Source organism: Lissotriton helveticus, chromosome 5_1 (genome assembly GCF_964261635.1).
Source record: "Lissotriton helveticus chromosome 5_1, aLisHel1.1, whole genome shotgun sequence".
NCBI lineage: Eukaryota > Metazoa > Chordata > Amphibia > Caudata > Salamandridae > Lissotriton > Lissotriton helveticus.
This window is the reverse complement of record NC_136065.1, coordinates 706477855-706495313: the sequence shown is the minus strand read 5'-3', so window position 1 is coordinate 706495313 and position 17459 is coordinate 706477855. Positions and strand designations below refer to the sequence as shown.

Genomic DNA, 17459 nt, shown 5'->3' with positions numbered 1-17459 from the left:
TATGCAAATCAGCTCTGACCCTGTGCCTCATGGGAACAGTCCAGTCCGAACTACCAAGCCATGCCTTTCCCAGACCGGAATCAAGCATCCAAGGACCGGTTTCTGGCTATCAGCCTTCATCAGCCTGGATAGCTTGACTCCAGTGGTGTGGAGAGCCTGGGACTCACGTCTGAGCATACCCAGCCCACTCGGGGTGAAAATTGCAAAAAACACAGTTGATGGACAGAATGTAGAACAATGTCATACATTCACCCCAGTACAAGGATCTGGGCCTAAATCCATCGTTGTTTTGCACTCCACACCACCCTGGGTTAGACACTGGCTATATGCAAATCAGCTCTGACCCTGTGCCTCATGGGAACAGTCCAGTCCGAACTACCAAGCCATGCCTTTCCCAGACCGGAATCAAGCATCCAAGGACCGGTTTCTGGCTATCAGCCTTCATCAGCCTGGATAGCTTGACTCCAGTGGTGTGGAGAGCCTGGGACTCACGTCTGAGCATACCCAGCCCACTCGAGGTGAAAATTGCAAAAAACACAGTTGATGGACAGAATGTAGAACAATGTCATACATTCACCCCAGTACAAGGATCTGGGCCTAAATCCATTGTTTTTTTGCACTCCACACCACCCTGGGTTAGACACTGGCTATATGCAAATCAGCTCTGACCCTGTGCCTCATGGGAACAGTCCAGTCCGAACTACCAAGCCATGCCTTTCCCAGACCGGAATCAAGCATCCATGGACCGGTTTCTGGCTATCAGCCTTCATCAGCCTATACTATTGACTACCTCTAGGATGGACCACAAAAATAGACAGGACCCTTTGATTAAGGAAAATCATTCGAATAGCATAACCCGTCCAAATCCAGTAACCCTGGACCTTCCCCCAGCCTCATCCCCATATGTCTTAATTCTTACTGGGGTGCCGGCCTTAAAACAAGATCAAATCGAACCCTGGCCAACGCTTAGAAACAAAGTGTTGGACTGAGTGACAAAATGTAAGCGCTTTTACCCCCGTAGTTCCAACGAAATCCTTATGGTTTGCAGGGTGGGATGGTTGGGTACTTCACAGAAAACAATACAGGGAGACTGTGTCGTTGTTACTTTTGGGTCCCCACGCTTGGTCCGTTACCTTTTAAACAACAAAGAGTTTAACTCCTTATCTGACCCAATTATAACGGCCGTTCCCTTGGGTTTCTTTTATAAACCACCAGCAAGCCTTAGGAGAGAAAGGAATTGTTCAATTATAACTTCAAATAGGTTTGAGCAGTTGTCCCCGCTTGAGGAAATAGACTGACCACTAATCCCCTCCCAATGGCTTACATTAGTACCGAATCCAGGTAACAACAGGGTCCATTTTCTCACCCCTTTCTCAAAATCTAACCTGACAGCAGCCAGGGCAACAACTTGCTCAGCTATATCCCCAGACATCAGTTCGATAGATTATAAACGGGATCAAAATATCACCTCACCTATACCTCCTATTAATTCTACTTCACTGGCTCGAGCTCCAAATGCTATTTGTATTTCTACTTCGGGCCCCAATCTAGGTAAAATTCAAGGAAACAAAGTTATTGATCACCTAATAGCCCCTCTACCTGAGGCACCCGGTGTGAGAGGGTTTCCGATCAAATTTATCTTTTGGAATATTGCTGGCCTTCTTTCAAAGGTCCATTTGGGTGAGTGGCTTACCTTTGCCCGGGAGTACGTTTTTATATGCCTACAAGAAACATGGGCAGTTTTGCCCGCTCATCTAAATGGCTATAAAACCTTCTTTTCTCCCGCAATACCATCCCCCTCGGGACGTGCAAAAGGTGGCCTAGCCGTCTATGTTACAAACTTAATCAAAGTTCGGGGAATTACGGCCCTAAAGACCGAACCCAACTTCCAGATAATGTTAATTGACATAAATAAAACGGACCTTCTCTTGATAGTAAATTTCTATAATAATTTACTTCAACTAGATTTTAATAATAAACACCAAGGAAAAAACCCTATAATTATTTGGGGAGGCAACTTCAATTCAATTCATGAAGCTTTATTCGGTGCATACAAGATGACCATAAAAGCGCAACAGCAAATAAAAAACGGATAAAACATGATTACAATCAAGGGTTAAAACATGATTCTTAAAATAACATACTCTTACGTGCCCTAATAGACTGCTTTAAAAAAGTAGCAGTAAAAAAACAGATATCGTCAGTTTCCAGATTAAATAACAAACTCATTGCCTGGTTCACTGTACATATACCATGATTTAAAAACAAGGGCTTCAGGTAAGCTATCCTAAAATTCAAATACAATTTACAAATCAGTAAAAAGTGCAAGGTGCTTTGTTTGGTGATGCCATCACATTGGCACAGCCCTATTGGATGTTTCTTAATACTTGGCTGGGCCACTAAGTGATGTGCTACTCCAAACCTCAGTCTTGTTAGCACAAACTTGTGGGATGGTCTTGTCATCAAACATAAATATCTGGGAAAACCTTCATTGATTTTGTATTTACTAAAAAACTTAACTGTGGACAGAGAACCGTTTACTGACCCCCGTTTCCCGACCTGATGTGCCATAAAAGTTACTTTCAGCTCGGCTTTTGGGATAAAAGAAGCGGCACCCGGGTCAGTCAATATGTTTAAATTAAAAATATCTAGGAAACAATCAGCCACATATCTTAACCAAGGAATATTGCGATATTTATCCAAAGATAGACAATCCTCAATGACTGATCTATTTAACAGCTTCTCATCCGGTAGCCAAATTGACCGCCAGATCATAAGTGGCCTCAAGGATAAGACATCAGCCAGATAGTTAATATCCAATTCCCGGTGAATCAGCTCCGTTGGGGCAGATTTTGGCAAACATAAAAGCTTTTTTAGGAAGGAATTTTCCTCCACCTGTAACTTATGATTACAAGTATAGCCCCATAATCCTGCTCCATACACTGCAATGCTAACACATCTGGATTGATAGATATGGAGCATATCCTTTGTACGTCTGTCCCCGACTTTAGCCGCAAATCTAAAAACACCATATGCATTTCTACCTATTTTATTACTAATATTCATAAATTCGTTTGTCCACTGTCTGTCCTTAGAAAAGGTAATACCAAGATAACAAAATTTACCCACATATTGCACCTTATCCCCCTCAATAAAAAAAGGTCTTAGAGGTCCTACTTCTGTGCCCATATGCCATAGTATGCGTTTTCCCCTTATTGATGGAAAGTTTCCTATCCTTAATAAAAGTCGAAAATCTGTCCATCAGACGCTGTAATCCAATAGGGGTTCTAGAGAGAAGAACAGCGTCATCGGCATACAATAACACTGGGACAGAATTGCCTTTAATCTTGGGTGCATCCGTATTTATAGTTTTTAAAATGGTATCTATTTCATTGATAAACAATATAAAAAGTAGAGGGGCTAGTACACACCCCTGCCTTATCCCTCGCTTAACATTGAACTTAGGGGTGCATTCTCCTTTGGTGCCATAGCGCACACAGGTTTCTAGGTTTCCGTATAACCTAGCTAAAAAAAAGATTATACCCTCCGGCGCTCCAAGCTGTAGCAATGTAGGCCATAATATAGAATGGTCCACCATATCGAAGGCACTACTAAGGTCAGCAAAACAAAGGTATAATGAACCCTCCTTAGCTTCCGTATATTTACCAGTCAATAATTCAAGGTTAATGCACTGGTCAAGAGTACCCCGACCCTTCCTAAATCCATACTGGCTGTCTGCCAAAATACCTTCTTGTTCGACCCATTCTTCTAATCTAACCAGCATGACTCGGCTCATGATCTTTACTGATGAGTCAAGGAGTGAGATTGGGCGGTAATTTTTTGCGTCTGCCCAGCTGCCCTTTTTATATATTGGGATTATGATGGATTTCCCCCATGTATTAGGCGCCTCTGCTCCCACGGCCGCGTTAAAGACTTTGGTCAGCACAGGGCTCCACATCTTTGGGGCGGCTTTATAGACATCGATCAGTACCCCATCGGGCCCCTGGGCCTTACCCCCCTTACTAGCTCCAATACCAGATTCCACCTCTTGGACAGAGATGTTCAATGGGATAACCGGCCAGGCATTATTACTGGAGGGGACTTTAATTTGACTCTCTGTCCTCACAATGTTAGCAATATATGTGGAATCATAGATGAAAATGATATAAATATCATTCATTTCACTCATTCCCACAATGGGGCATGTCTAACTGAGATGATTACGAGCCTCCAATTATCCCTGGCAAACGAACTGGTATCTCCCTCTGTCCCCCTGAAATCTACCTTCCACGGAAATGGGGCATCCACATGCATTGACTTCATTCTCCTAACAAACACTGCTTATTCCCTTATCAAAAATTTTAACACTCATAACTCTGTATTTAGTGATCATTTCCCTATATCAATTTCACTCTCCCTTCCCTTGATAGGAGAAAGGAATAAACAGAATAATCTTTACTGGGAGGAAGACATAAGAATGGTTAGGATGAATGGTTACGCGCTGAAGTGGGCAAAAGTCAATCCGATAAAGGTTACAGAAAAAGTCGTCAAAAATTCTTTGACAAAAATAAACATCTGTCTGGCAGACCTTTCCCCTCCAAAGGAAATCATTGACAACTTTTTGCTAGTAACCAACTTTATTCAAAAAGCCCTAACTTCCAATGCTAAAGGAGCAAAAAATAACCAGGTAGGCTGGTTTAACTCCCCCTGCACCAAAGCCTATTCGAATTTGAAAAAAGCCCTTAGCGCTCCAAAACGGGACAGAAAAGAGATTGCTCTACTTAGGAAAACCTATAATAAAGCTCTACGGTTAAGAAAATCAGAATTAAAAGAGGAACTATGGCAAGATTTACACAAAAGTTGCCGCTTAAATGACAGTGCTGCTTTTTGGCAAGTGATAAATTCCCCCTTTGTCAGGCCCTAGAGACACAAATAAAATAGAGGTCTCAATAGATGAACCTTCTGGGATTACCCACTTCTCAAACATATTTGGGCTAGCAGAGAACCCCACTGCAGATCAATGTTCGCTGTTCAACATTCCATGTATCCTTCTGTCCTTAAAAGCAATGTCTGAGAAGAATTACCCAATAATTTTTTTCCTTCCACCACCACACCGTCTCAAATTTATATTAGCTGAATGTACAACTTTTTGTTCTAATCTTAGCCAGTCATGCTGGTTGTATTCTCTGCCTTCTTAACCTAACATCCCTATCCTAAGATTCTGGTGATACCATCATACAAGGTTCTGGCAAGGTTCTACAACACAGAATATAACTGTGTGTGCATGTGCTTTTCTTTGAGTGTTTGTTTTTTGGTATAAAGTATTCGGAAGACTGGTAATGTGTGCCTGGGATCCTCTTTGCTAATACAACTGAGGTAATTACTGTTTTACTTTCTAAAGCCCACTGACTAATAAGTCACACACCCCAGCTTAACAATCCATTAACTCAGTTATCAATACTCTCACCAATCTATCCAAATTATGACTTGTCTGTTTCTCTCTGGGTCTGCCTCCATGTTCTTCAATCTGTCTACTTATCCATCTACATACTCACCCACCCATCCATACTTTGTTCTCTAATTCCTTGATCCACATATGCACCCACCTATACATTCACCAATCAACAAATCCACCCTCTACCCATTAGTATACTTTTTGCTATACGCTTAATCAACCATATACCCACCCAATTAAGCGTCCACTATAAAATCCATGCACCGCTTCAACCACACCTACCCACTCGGGCCAGTCACTCTCTCATCATTTCCACTTACTTGCCCTTCCATTTACACACCCTGTCGGGAATTCAGTCTATCATCCATCTAGTCTATTACACATGCAATCACTCACACAGGTATTTAATCTCTCATATAGACACTCACTCACCCACTCTGTTATCAAAACGCTCACTCCTCCAAATATTCATTCTCTAGTCCATTGGCCAATACCGCCACCAGAAAAAGCATTCAGACATATGCTCCATCACTGGCCCATCCAATCACTCATCCATCCTCTCTCATACATTTACACACTTGCTCAAACGACAGGCCACTTGAGATCCAACTGGTGCATCTATATAGCTGCCCAGTCACCAATCTGACACCATATTGATATATCCACTCTCTTATCTATAAATCTATTCACTCATCCTGCCAACAACCCATTCACACATCTGGACATACACACTTTCCGTCAGTAAAAAATACACTTTTAAAGTGTTGACTTACATGCCTCCACTCCCTAAAATGAGAGATAAGACAACTTTATGAATGTAAAGTTATTTCTTGTAACTTGTTACACGTAGACGGAGAACTTCACCACCTTTGGTGAAGATCTCCGCCACTGTGGGGGGAAGCTCTACCACTATGATGAGATCTTCACCACTGTCTGGTATCTACCCATAGGAAAGAATAAGGAACATTATTGAAATTCAATATTTAAAAGAAAAGAACAAGACTTTATTTTTATTATCAAATATAAATGTAAAATACATAAAATAATTACTTTATACTAGAACTAAAAGTATTACAGCACGTTACCCTGCCAAAATAAATGTTTATTAAATAATGTAAACATTTATTTTGTAAATATTAATTTATAAACAAAATAAAGACACCCTACCCAGCAATTTTCATTTAATTAAAATTTAGTATATTTAATTAAAAGTTGTGCTTAATGTAACCTAATACTTTTTAATAAAAGCTTAAAATGAAGTTATTTTTATTAAGTCATCTATTTATTGGGTAAGAGTATAATAGTTTATTGTATTTCGTTTGTAGAAACACTGATTTCTTTTTTATATTTGACTAGTCCCAGCCACGCGACAGTTACTAAGAAAATGGGCTAATTGCCCACTCTGGGGAGGCTGTGTGGCAGCTGTCTAGTACAGTGCAAAATCCAGTGTTCACTCTTAAGAAACCGTTTTACTGGAACATTACACTTCCGGCTTTTCAGCTATCGTGATTTGAGAGGCATTTTTCATACATCAGCGCCGAAGAGTCCGTTTATTTATGTACATCGTGAAGTCGATTCAGTATGCAACATTACACCTACGTGAGAAGCATGCTGCAAATTGCATTTACATAGAGAGAAGATGCTGTTAGCTATCACACGGAGGGGGGAGAGGGTGAGGGCGGAGAAGCAAGTTGTGTCGCAGAATCCCTTGCATTTCAAGTTCAACTAACAGAAATTTTATTCACACATGATGTTGGTTCATCATGCGCAGATTTGCCGAAGGAACGAAGCGAGAATAAGAGACAGGTGAAAAGACTACGCACGTTTTGCGTTACCTGTTCACGTAGCCTCATTTGAACTCCTCATTATACTAGCACTGCAACAGGGGGCAGATACCGGTAGCCCCTTAACAGACGCGGCAGAGAAACACCTACGCGACCACACAGCTCTCAGAAGCAGGACATGGAACAGCTGAACTTCCTGCTCAGCTGTAAGGTGTGTTTACAATACAGAGGACGCTACTCACATTTCGCCGTCAGGCAACAGGCACTTTTACAACGAAGAGCGTGTGATCAGCGCAGACGCGTCATGATCATAGAAGAAGGACGACGGTGGTGAGTTCTAGTTTTAGGTTAACAGAATTTGACATCTTTAACATGCTGATGTGGCATATTGTGCAATACGATCTTTCCCGTGGCCACTTGTAAAAACGTGGTTTGGAAAGTATCAGCCGAAATCTTGTTTCGTTTTCTCTTTTAATTTGTAACTCGTAGCATTTTTGCTCATAGTGTTAAATTGAACATGGGAAATCGAGTTATGAGAACTATTGTTTTGTCCTCTACTACGCGCACTGGGCAGCAAACGCGTAAATAAGAGCAGCGGGTACAAAGGAACTTCGTTTGAAGGCTCGCTAATTCTATGTCAGGACCCGAGGCTCAGATTGTGCTTCTTTTTTCTTTACTGGTAAATTTCTCAGTAGCCAATTCAATCACAGATAAAACAAATACTAGAATACCCATGAACACACAGGGTATCACATGATAAACCAAAGAGTAACCCATATATAAGCTGCAGATGAGACTACCACATTCTCTTTCTTTATTGCTACGCAGCCAGTTAAGTGCTTTGCTGTTTTTGCTGTGTGTTTCTCTGTCTATTTGCATGCTGATAGTGTTTACTGACGCGTAGCGTGTCTTTTTCATTAAGATTGTTACTGTTATTGCTTCGCAGTCTGTTTATTGCGTTATTTGTCAATTTGGCTATTTTTTCGTTGTTTTATTGCCTGGTTATTGTCGCGTTGCGCGCATTTCAGGATATACACCTTTCCGCTTATTAGCGGTTTTGCTTTACCCGTTTCTTCGGTTTTTGGCAAACCGGCTGGTGAACCTCCTTTACTATGCAAACTGCTCAGAGATATCCCGTTGGTAAAACCACCTTGTCCCAAATATTCAAAGTTATGGGATGTTTCCTCTATTTTGCGATTCTTGGAGGCCTGGCCCTCCAATAAGTATTTGTCACGAAAGCAGCTGTCTGCAAAACTGACTGTTACTCTGTCTAGTGTCCTGCAAACGGGTTTCTGATAGCCGTGCGCTTGATTTAGCGGGTCGCAGGCAGTCGCCTGAGGGTGTTACTTTTGTAATTACTAGACGTATTACGTGTAATACGACTACTATTGCTTACCCGGCTTTTCCAAATAATCCTAAACTATGTGTGGCACAATGTATCAAAGATTATGAGGTAAGTACAGCGGAATTTCGTCAAGATATGAGACGTCAATTTTTAATTGCTTTACAGAAACCTTTTCGCCCAGTGACCCCAGCTACCACTAGATAGGTACGCTGGCTCATGGGCGAAGCTGGTATAGATGTTTCCAAATTTGGTGCACATTCAGCTCGTAGAGCTATGGCTTCTAAAGCTATCTCTTTGGAGGTTAGCTTAGCGGATATTATGAACGCAGCTGATTGGTCACCTAACACAATGTTTAAGTCTTTTTAGGTCTCGTGACCTACAATGCGCGCAAGCGCATTGAGGGATCGAGAATTCAAGTGCTCGAAATCCTTGTCAAACCAAGGGCTTCTTGCGCTGCGGTTTTCTTAGAGTTCACGTGAATCACGTGAGCAAACAAGCATGCGCATTCCCGGCCGCACAGCACATCAAAGAGCTTCTCCTCCCCTAATTATTCATGGCCGGCCGCAGGCCGGCCGTACTTTCAGTTTCCCAAAGGGCTTCTCCTCCCCTAATTATTCATGGCCGGCCGCAGGCCGCCCGTACTTTCAGTTTGCTGCAGCCACAGTTCATACTTCTCCTTCTCTTATGTCGTTTCTCGCTCCTCCACTATCCTCCTCTCTTTTCCTACATTTACACTTTTAAACTGTTTCTTTCTCAATGTTTCTTACAAGCGCCATTCCTTCATTCATCTTTGTTTCTTTCTTTTCTTCCCTTGTGTTCGCTTCCCTTTTTTCATTTCCTCTGCCCTTTGTACCTTTCTTCTCTTGCATATTGCTTCCTTCTCGTTCATTTTCGTTCTTTGCCCTACCTACATTCCCACCTACCCTACTTTTCACCTTCCTTGTTTAAACATGGCCTTTTAGTAAATAAACGTCCATGCACTAAATGACGCACTCAGCTGCTGTTACAAATCTACCTATATACTCACCTATCAGTTATAGTCTAATATTTACTGTATCTTTCTGCAGCCACGTTCATGAATGAACCAAAGGGCTGAGTAATTTCTTAAATAGATAAATCATATTTTTATCAGAGAGATCTCTAAATTCAATTGCATCTTGGGACACAATTACTTTGCAGCCGTGTGTCTCTGTTTTGCAGTAGATACAACCTAGAGTTTCCGTTTTGAGGCTTGAATTCGTGTTATTACGAATCAACTTTCAGTGTCCCACCACAAGGGCGGTGCTTTCTGTTTAGCGCCTTCCACGAATAGCGCTCTCAGGTGAAGGCACTTTAGAAAGTGCCGCAGCGGAAGGCGATTCATTCCGCGACCGAGTGGTCGTGAAGTCGGAGACCACTTCCGGGTGCTGAGCATGACTTTCCCACCGTGTGAGCGTCCCCACAGGGGCTGACATCAACCAATGGCAACTCGAGGCCAGGCCGCCATTTACTTTCAGTATGAAACCTTAACACCGCCCTGGCAAACAGCGGCAAATGCTCCATTTTCACTCTCAGACTGAAACCACAAAGTCACTTTACTTTGCAGTTTGCATGTTACAGATTTCACTGCTTTTGGGGTCAGTGTGTGAGGCTCTGTTTTCCTTTGTGGGAGAGGTGTGGCGCCGCGGCCAGGGCGACTGACGCTGGAATCTGGGGACCACGGTTCGATCCCCGGCTCCGGCGGCAGGTTAGCCCAGCACCATGTGACTCTGGGCAATAGCTCACTTAATCTTCCCGACGGCCCCCAGCGCCTAGAGACCCTTACGGGTGATTGTGCGCTTTACAAATGTGGACTTTACTTTTACTTTACTTTTGTCATTCTACTTCTTGTAGTCAGTGCAGAATGACTACTCAGTGTAGTCGGGGATTCAGGGCCATTTCTAGGCATATGCACAGCCACCGAAATTATGCGGATGAGAGGACCAAATTATGTGGCAGAATTGAGTAAATTAAGCACAAGAAAAGGCGTAATGCAACAGGCTGCGTGACAGTATTACTTCATTATTTTGCTATTTTCACCAATGTTAACCCTGCCTTACCAAATGTGTCTGCAACAATAAGCTACTGAAAGGGCCCAGTCAACCTTCACAATTAATACAGAATGAAGACAACATGGAACAGCCCTTGCAGCAAACACCGATCCCAAACGCATCGCGTAATCCTTATTCTGACGTTTTTCACCCCAGAATCAAGGCACAAGCATTCCTAACTGTTCAAGGGGTAACGGGAAGAGAAGGATTCCTGAAATGCTTACACTTGTTTTCCTCTGCGAGCGCACACCACTTGCATACGCCCCAATCGCAAATTATAATGACATTCAACACTATTAAGTAGGTGAAGGAAAAATCGCAACATTTTCATTTAAATGAGAGGTCAACTCTCAGTCTCACCGCACCATACAGCTTCATGTACTTTACTGTCTGCATTTACTTGTAGCTGCTTGGCTTGCGCATCTTTTTGAACATGCCCTGGAAAGCTTGATAGATTTGCGGGAAGTTCTGCGGCAATTCAAGCGGGGTAACTAGGGCGAATGGTATCTGCGGGCTGGTTGAGTGTTATTGTTCACCGGGGTAGTTGGTTAATGGATAATGTTTGCTACTGAAAAGTACAGGTATTCTCATTAGAAATACTGCATCCCTCCTAAGAAGTGCAGGCGCTCATACTTAAAGTATTGCATCCAGAACCTGCTTATGCTCTGCGCACCCTGGGGGCCTGCAGAGGGGAACAGAATTACATTTGGGCTTCTTGGGCCCGCAACATGACCAAGTGACGAATTAATTAGGGACAGTCCACGGACCCAGGCATTAAACACTGAGGGGCTCTGTGAAAACAAATGGGAGTGGAGGGGAGGGGGGTGTTTTAAAACAAGCAGACGTTTGAGAACTCATCCCAGCACAAAAAGCAATTTCCAATCGTGTTATTTTTTTTATCAGCCTTTTATGCGCACCCCCCCCCCCCCCCAAAAAAAAAAACCACTGGCGTTGCCAATAGGTCTCGCAGTAGGAAAGTTGGAGCTACTACAATTGCAAATAACAATGCCTTTTATTTTTGTTTTCAGTTTAAAAACATAAAGGGCTTTGTCATTTACAAAACCAATAGCTCCAACTTTCCTACTGCGAGACCTATTGGCAACGCCAGTGCTTGTTTACTATAATCCTATTGTGGATGTTGTTCGGCAGACCAGCACACTTAACTGCAGTGGTGGTGACCAGGACCACCTGATAAGGAAGTCTCTCCAGCACTCCCCAAAGCAAGATTTACGGACATGTTGCTTGAAATGAACCCATTCGTTGGGGTTCAAATCATATCCTGGAGATTTTCGTACTGCAGGAGTAGCAGCATCGAGCTGATGAGAGATAGAATGAACCACAACAGATAATCCCTAACAGCATTCGAGAAGCAGGTCATCTGTGATATTCACTTGAGCAGCTGCAGGAATATAGAAATTCGTATGGCTCTCCTCATCAGCACTTCGTGAGGAAACAATTCTTTTAATTTACAAGGGTTACTTCGGATACACATTAGCACCAAAGAAAGTGTTTTAGGCAATTTGTGCAACGTAGAGGCACAGGCTTTGCCAGTTTAGATTTGATTGTTCAGTTCAATCTCTCTGCAATGCCCAATGCCTTGGGCCTGTAGCTCCAGTGAAACATCTGGTAAGTCTCTAAGGCTGTACACCCTAACTGCATTATCTCACTCCTAAAGTGAGTTCCTTGAGCCGATTGAAGATAAAATGGCATCCCGAATCACAGTATTAACTCCTGCAACAATAATTTTGCAACAGTTAGACTGTTCTCCTTGTGGGATGTGCCTCTACCTATCACCAGTACACAATGACGAGGATATATCTCAATTGATTACATTGAAGCATCTCCACAAAGTCAATCAGGAGATGGTTGAAGGGACCCTCATACTTCCCAATGTGACACATATTCACCACAAAGTTTTGTTTCTGGCAGGTAAGCAATGTTAACACAAACTTTCTGCCATCAATCAGAAATGGGGATTGTACCAATACATTCTGAAAGTAGAGACCATTCCATATCTACCCACATGTTGCACTGTGCATGTGCCGTACTATCTTGGGCAAAAGGGAATCGGTGAAAACTGGCTTCCAATTTCTGGACACCCACATGTCACTGGCATCCCGCACACAACCCATCCTTTCCCATTTGGCCTTCTCTAGCTCTGGGGTGGTATGCTGCAGTTCTCTCAACTCATTGAAGGTATGTACAGTATTCAGTAACATTGGAAACAGTTTCTCTCTTTGTATTACATGGTTCATACATGTGGAAGGTGCTGGACTCAAGAGCACAATATCGGGCAATTTCATCTGCATAACAGTTGCCCATGGTGACAACATCACTGCCACCCTTGTGTGCAGCACCCTTCACTATGGCAATTTCTCTTGGCAATTGTAAAGCATCCAACAAATTTGAAAGATACAGCCCATTCCTAATGGGCGCACCAGCTGATGTAATGAAACCTTGTTGTGACCACAGCTGGCAGAAGTCCTGCACAACTCTGAACCCATACTGGCTGTCAGTATAAATGGTAACTCGTAGCCTTCTGATGTGCAGCAGATTCTGGTAAGGGAAATTATTTTGCTTACTTCCACACACATTACTCATGGCGCAAGTAAGAGGCTTCCACTACTCCGCTCAGTGTACACACAGCATAAGCAACTCTTAAAATACTTTGTCAGTTCTCAAGCAAGACCCATCAATGAAAAGAGTGTGTTCATGTTAGAAAATGGCCCTCTCTGAAAGGTCACCCCAAACCTTTTGCCTTCCTCCTCCTCCTTTTTCTGACCTAATTTCATTGGCCTTAGGTCTCTGAGCACTTTACCACCTCTGACCAGTGCTAACGTGCATGTGCTTCCCCCCTATACATCGTGACATTTGTGTATACATGATTAGCATACTTAGTTTATTTATAAGTCCCTTGTAAAGTGGTATATCATATACCCAGAGCCTGTAATCTAAATGCTACTAGGGGGCCTGTAGCATTAGTTGTGCCACCTACAGAAGTAGTCATTCAAACCAGTCTCAGGTCTGGCATTGCAAGGCCAGTGTGTGCAGTTTACTGACACTTCGACTTGGTATATTAAAACCACTTACCAAGCCTTAAACTTCCCTTGTATTACATATACGTCAAGCTTAATGTATGCCCTAGGTAGCCCTAAGGGAAGGGTGCAGTGTAACTAAAAGGTAGAACATGTACTTTAAAGTTTTACACATCCTGGTAGTGACAAACAGCTAAATGTTTTTTTCACCCTGACTAGGACTGTGGTCCCTACTTGGACAGGGTGCATGCCACTGCCAACTAGAGACCCAATTTCTAACATTTGTGGCAGCGGTGAGATTGGACATGTGTTTGTGCAATAGAATTTAGTAACTCATTGTTCATTACTACTCGATCCTAAGACCATAAATCCTGCACCAAAATGAGGAAATATAACTCTATCAAACCTGTTACACGCAGATGATTTAGTTCTGATAAGCCAGACCCCCGTTGGATTACAACACCTCCTGAATGTGACTCACAGTTTTTCGCAACTGAATGCCTTGAAAATAAATTATAGCAAGAGAAAAATAATGGCAGTAAATCATCATAGGAAGAAAAGCTTTAATTGCTTCCTTGACGGTCACTGCTTTGACCAAGCAGCCAGCTACAAATATCTGGATTAATACTAGCTCAAAACAACTCTTTTGAAACTACAGATAGAATCTTTGTGGAGGAAAGGGGTAATGACATACCTAGCTATAAAACCTCTAAAGAAGCTGCTGCTGGACCCAACACTTGACCCTTTAATAAAAGTCCTGCAAGCAAAACTTCATCCTACAATAACATACGGTAGCACAGCGATGAAAGGCAAAGATGTAACAGCCCTAGAGAATACAATCACTAACGCATATCGAGCAATCTTTCAACTCCCTAAGTATGCTTTCCCAGCCCAAATACGGTTGGAGTTTGGGCTACAAAAACAATCAATTGAAAGAAGGGGAGCATACGTAAACTGCTGGCATAAAATCAAAGAATCAGAGGAAGGGTCCTTGAATAACCATATTTGGACTGAGTTACTCCTTCCTAAAAAATCACCAGCTAGAGAGTACCTGCAGGAATCCATCAAACTTTTAGGACTGACAGACCTTTGGAGCATTACTGTGTCCTACTCCGTATTTAAAAAAGCTGTAACAAAGGTATCCCGTGAACTTTCAGTCATAGAGGACAAAAATATGCTATCCAAACGATCTCAAGGCTGGATAGTACTACATACATACAAAGCCTTAAAACTGCAGTCATACTTGAAAACTGGAATAAAAACAATCACCAAGAAAAAATTCTTAAAACTCCGCTTGGGGATTGGCGCAATTAATCAGTTTCTTCCTCCTTGGGAGAGAAAAGGCAGTGACCAGCCTTGTCGCCTCTGTGGCTGCGGAATGGAGGACCTATTAAACGTTATTTGCACCTGTAACAAACTAAGGGATATAAGAATAGCCCTTTTAAAACCTATGTTCAGACAGTATGGAGTTAGGACCTGCAGACAAGCGGCACTGCTGTGTTTCAATCCAGTCCAAACTGTCGACTTACAAAGTTTTTCGACATAATAGCTAAGAGACTGAAAAATTTGTGCATGTTGCCCTTGGAACATTTTACAACAGAAGCTCCGTTAGATGGATTAACCTACTAAAAAGAATAAGTGGCAGAAGATTTACCAACGGAGCCTATGCCTTAAAAACTCTTCTTATTCTCTTCAACTTAAAGCAGTAACTCGTGGCAAAAAAAACGCGGGCCTGTCTTCAGTGCCTCTCATCATAGTCATACTGTAGGGGTTTATCCTGGTGGAGTGTTGCAATGTTGTCGACATACAATATGTGTTAAGGCAAAGACACTGAAGAATCTTTCAATGTTGGCCACTGACTTCTTTACAACAATACCATGATTATTTGGAAAATGTTAGAGGGTACATTGGAAAAAGGTACAATAATTGTGTCCAACGACCTCCTTCCTTTTTAAACTTGTAACTGATGTTAAAAATGTGGCCTTTTTAATAGCGTTTTTTAAATATATACAAACAAGATATTTTCAATCGTTTTAATGTAAGCAACGGTTTTAATTAATCCAGCATAATAAACTTTTTCTACCTTTCTACCTATACTAAGACCAATTCGAACCTTTTCAATTCTCCCTAATTCGCTTTTTGAGTTTTCTGCTAAAACCATGTCTCACTCTGGATAAGCAACACCTGTACCTGCAGTAATTGATTTTGAGCTGGCCAGGTTAGAATCTTACAGTGTGCTCCAGCTGAAGGATTTCTGTAAGGACTTTCAAGTGTCCACAAGGGGTTTCACAAGGAAGTTGGAGCTACAGAAGGCTATGAGAGCGTAGGCGGAGACCCAGGTAACAGGGGATGACAACCCAGAGAAGGAGCAGGAAATTCCTGAGGAGAAGGATGACTTGAGCCTGCATTTCAATGTGGATTTGGGACTACCTGTAGAATGAGCCAACAACTTGCCAGGGGCAGTAGTGATTCCTAGACCAGGGAGCAGTGTCTCCTCCAGAAACCTGTCCCCAGAGGAGCTGGCAGACAGGAGGGAGGAAAGGAAATTCAATCTGTAGCTTTCCAAGTTGGAGCAGGCTCATGAAGAAAGGAAGCTGCCCATGAAGGAGAGGAAACTGACCCATGAACTCAACCTTACAAATCTGGACATTAGAGCCCTACACTTGGGGTCGAGCAACAGCAAAGGTGGTAGCATAACTGCAGTGTCCACTGGTGAGTCCAGAGTCCAGATACCCAAAGATTTGGGGCCCAGTTATGTGGTGGGGGATGACACAGATAAATGGCTTGCAGCCTATGAAGTGTCTAAGTCTAAGAGTATACAAGGTCCCAGGAGCATCTTGGGGGTAGTAGTTTATGGAGGTAGAGGACCAGACATGCTACACTGCTATGAAGGCCATCCTATTCAGTACATTTGGACTGACCCCTGAGAGGTTAAGGCTCAGATTCAAGGGCAGCCATAAGATTTCAACACAAATGGTGTTTTTTTGGGATTATGCCAGCAAGGCACTGAAAGGCTGGGTGAGGGGCAGCAAGGTTGATGATTATTCATGGCTGTAAAACGTGAATTTAAAACAGCACATGGAAGATTTTTGATGAGGCAGACATCTGGGTCAGCAGCAGAGTGTCCCAAAGGTATCTGTGAGGGACCCCAAGAAGGGTGGGTCAGGTTCCTCCCAAAAGAGTAAGGCGGAGGTCCAGAAAGACCCAAATATGTCTCATGGTAAGAGGGAATGAAAGGGTTCCCATGTCCCTTCTGAGAAGAGGCAAGGGAGGATCTGGTGGGTGGTGGCCTAGGGCGCCACATTTCCTACCCTGCTGCTTTAATTGTTCTCATCTAGGACACAAGCTGGGAGCCTCACTCTGTCCGAAGAACCCACCCACTGGTGGAAACTCTACAGGGGAGCCAATGTGGCATTAGGGGAAAGCAGTCCCCAGGGGCAGTTCGTGGACCATGCCATGATCTTCCTCAGCTGGGAGATAGACTCAGAGGGTGAGTTGGTGATCACGGAGGGTGGGCGTCATCACTTCCCCCAGGTGGGAGTGAATGGGGTACCAATAACTGCCCTGTGGTATACTGGGGCTAGAGGACCATGGTTGTGGAAAAGCTATTCTTCCCAGAGTAATACACCGGCGTGGTGTGTAGAATGACTGCAGCTTATGGGCAGGACCTTTTCCACCCTATGGGCCTGGTATCCCTAGAGTGAGGAGGGAGGTGACCCTGGATCATAGTTTGTGCCCAGATGTCCACTGACTGCATTCTGAGGAATGAGT

At 43.0% G+C, this 17459-nt stretch overlaps 1 protein-coding gene across 4 annotated transcripts in view; it reads right to left on the bottom strand.

The window, feature by feature from the left end:
• LOC144754853 (uncharacterized) overlaps positions 1-7512 on the bottom strand; it is a 979506-nt gene extending 971994 nt beyond the window's left edge. For 2 of the 4 annotated variants that reach the window (XM_078643113.1, XM_078643110.1), the window contains exon 1: positions 7291-7450. The gene's annotated coding sequence lies outside the window, so the exon portion shown is untranslated. Of the gene's footprint in view, positions 1-7278; positions 7451-7481 lie in introns of those variants that run through there. The other 2 variants (XM_078643112.1, XM_078643111.1) reach the window with 2 other exon arrangements.
• Positions 7513-17459: the final 9947 nt, after the last annotated feature.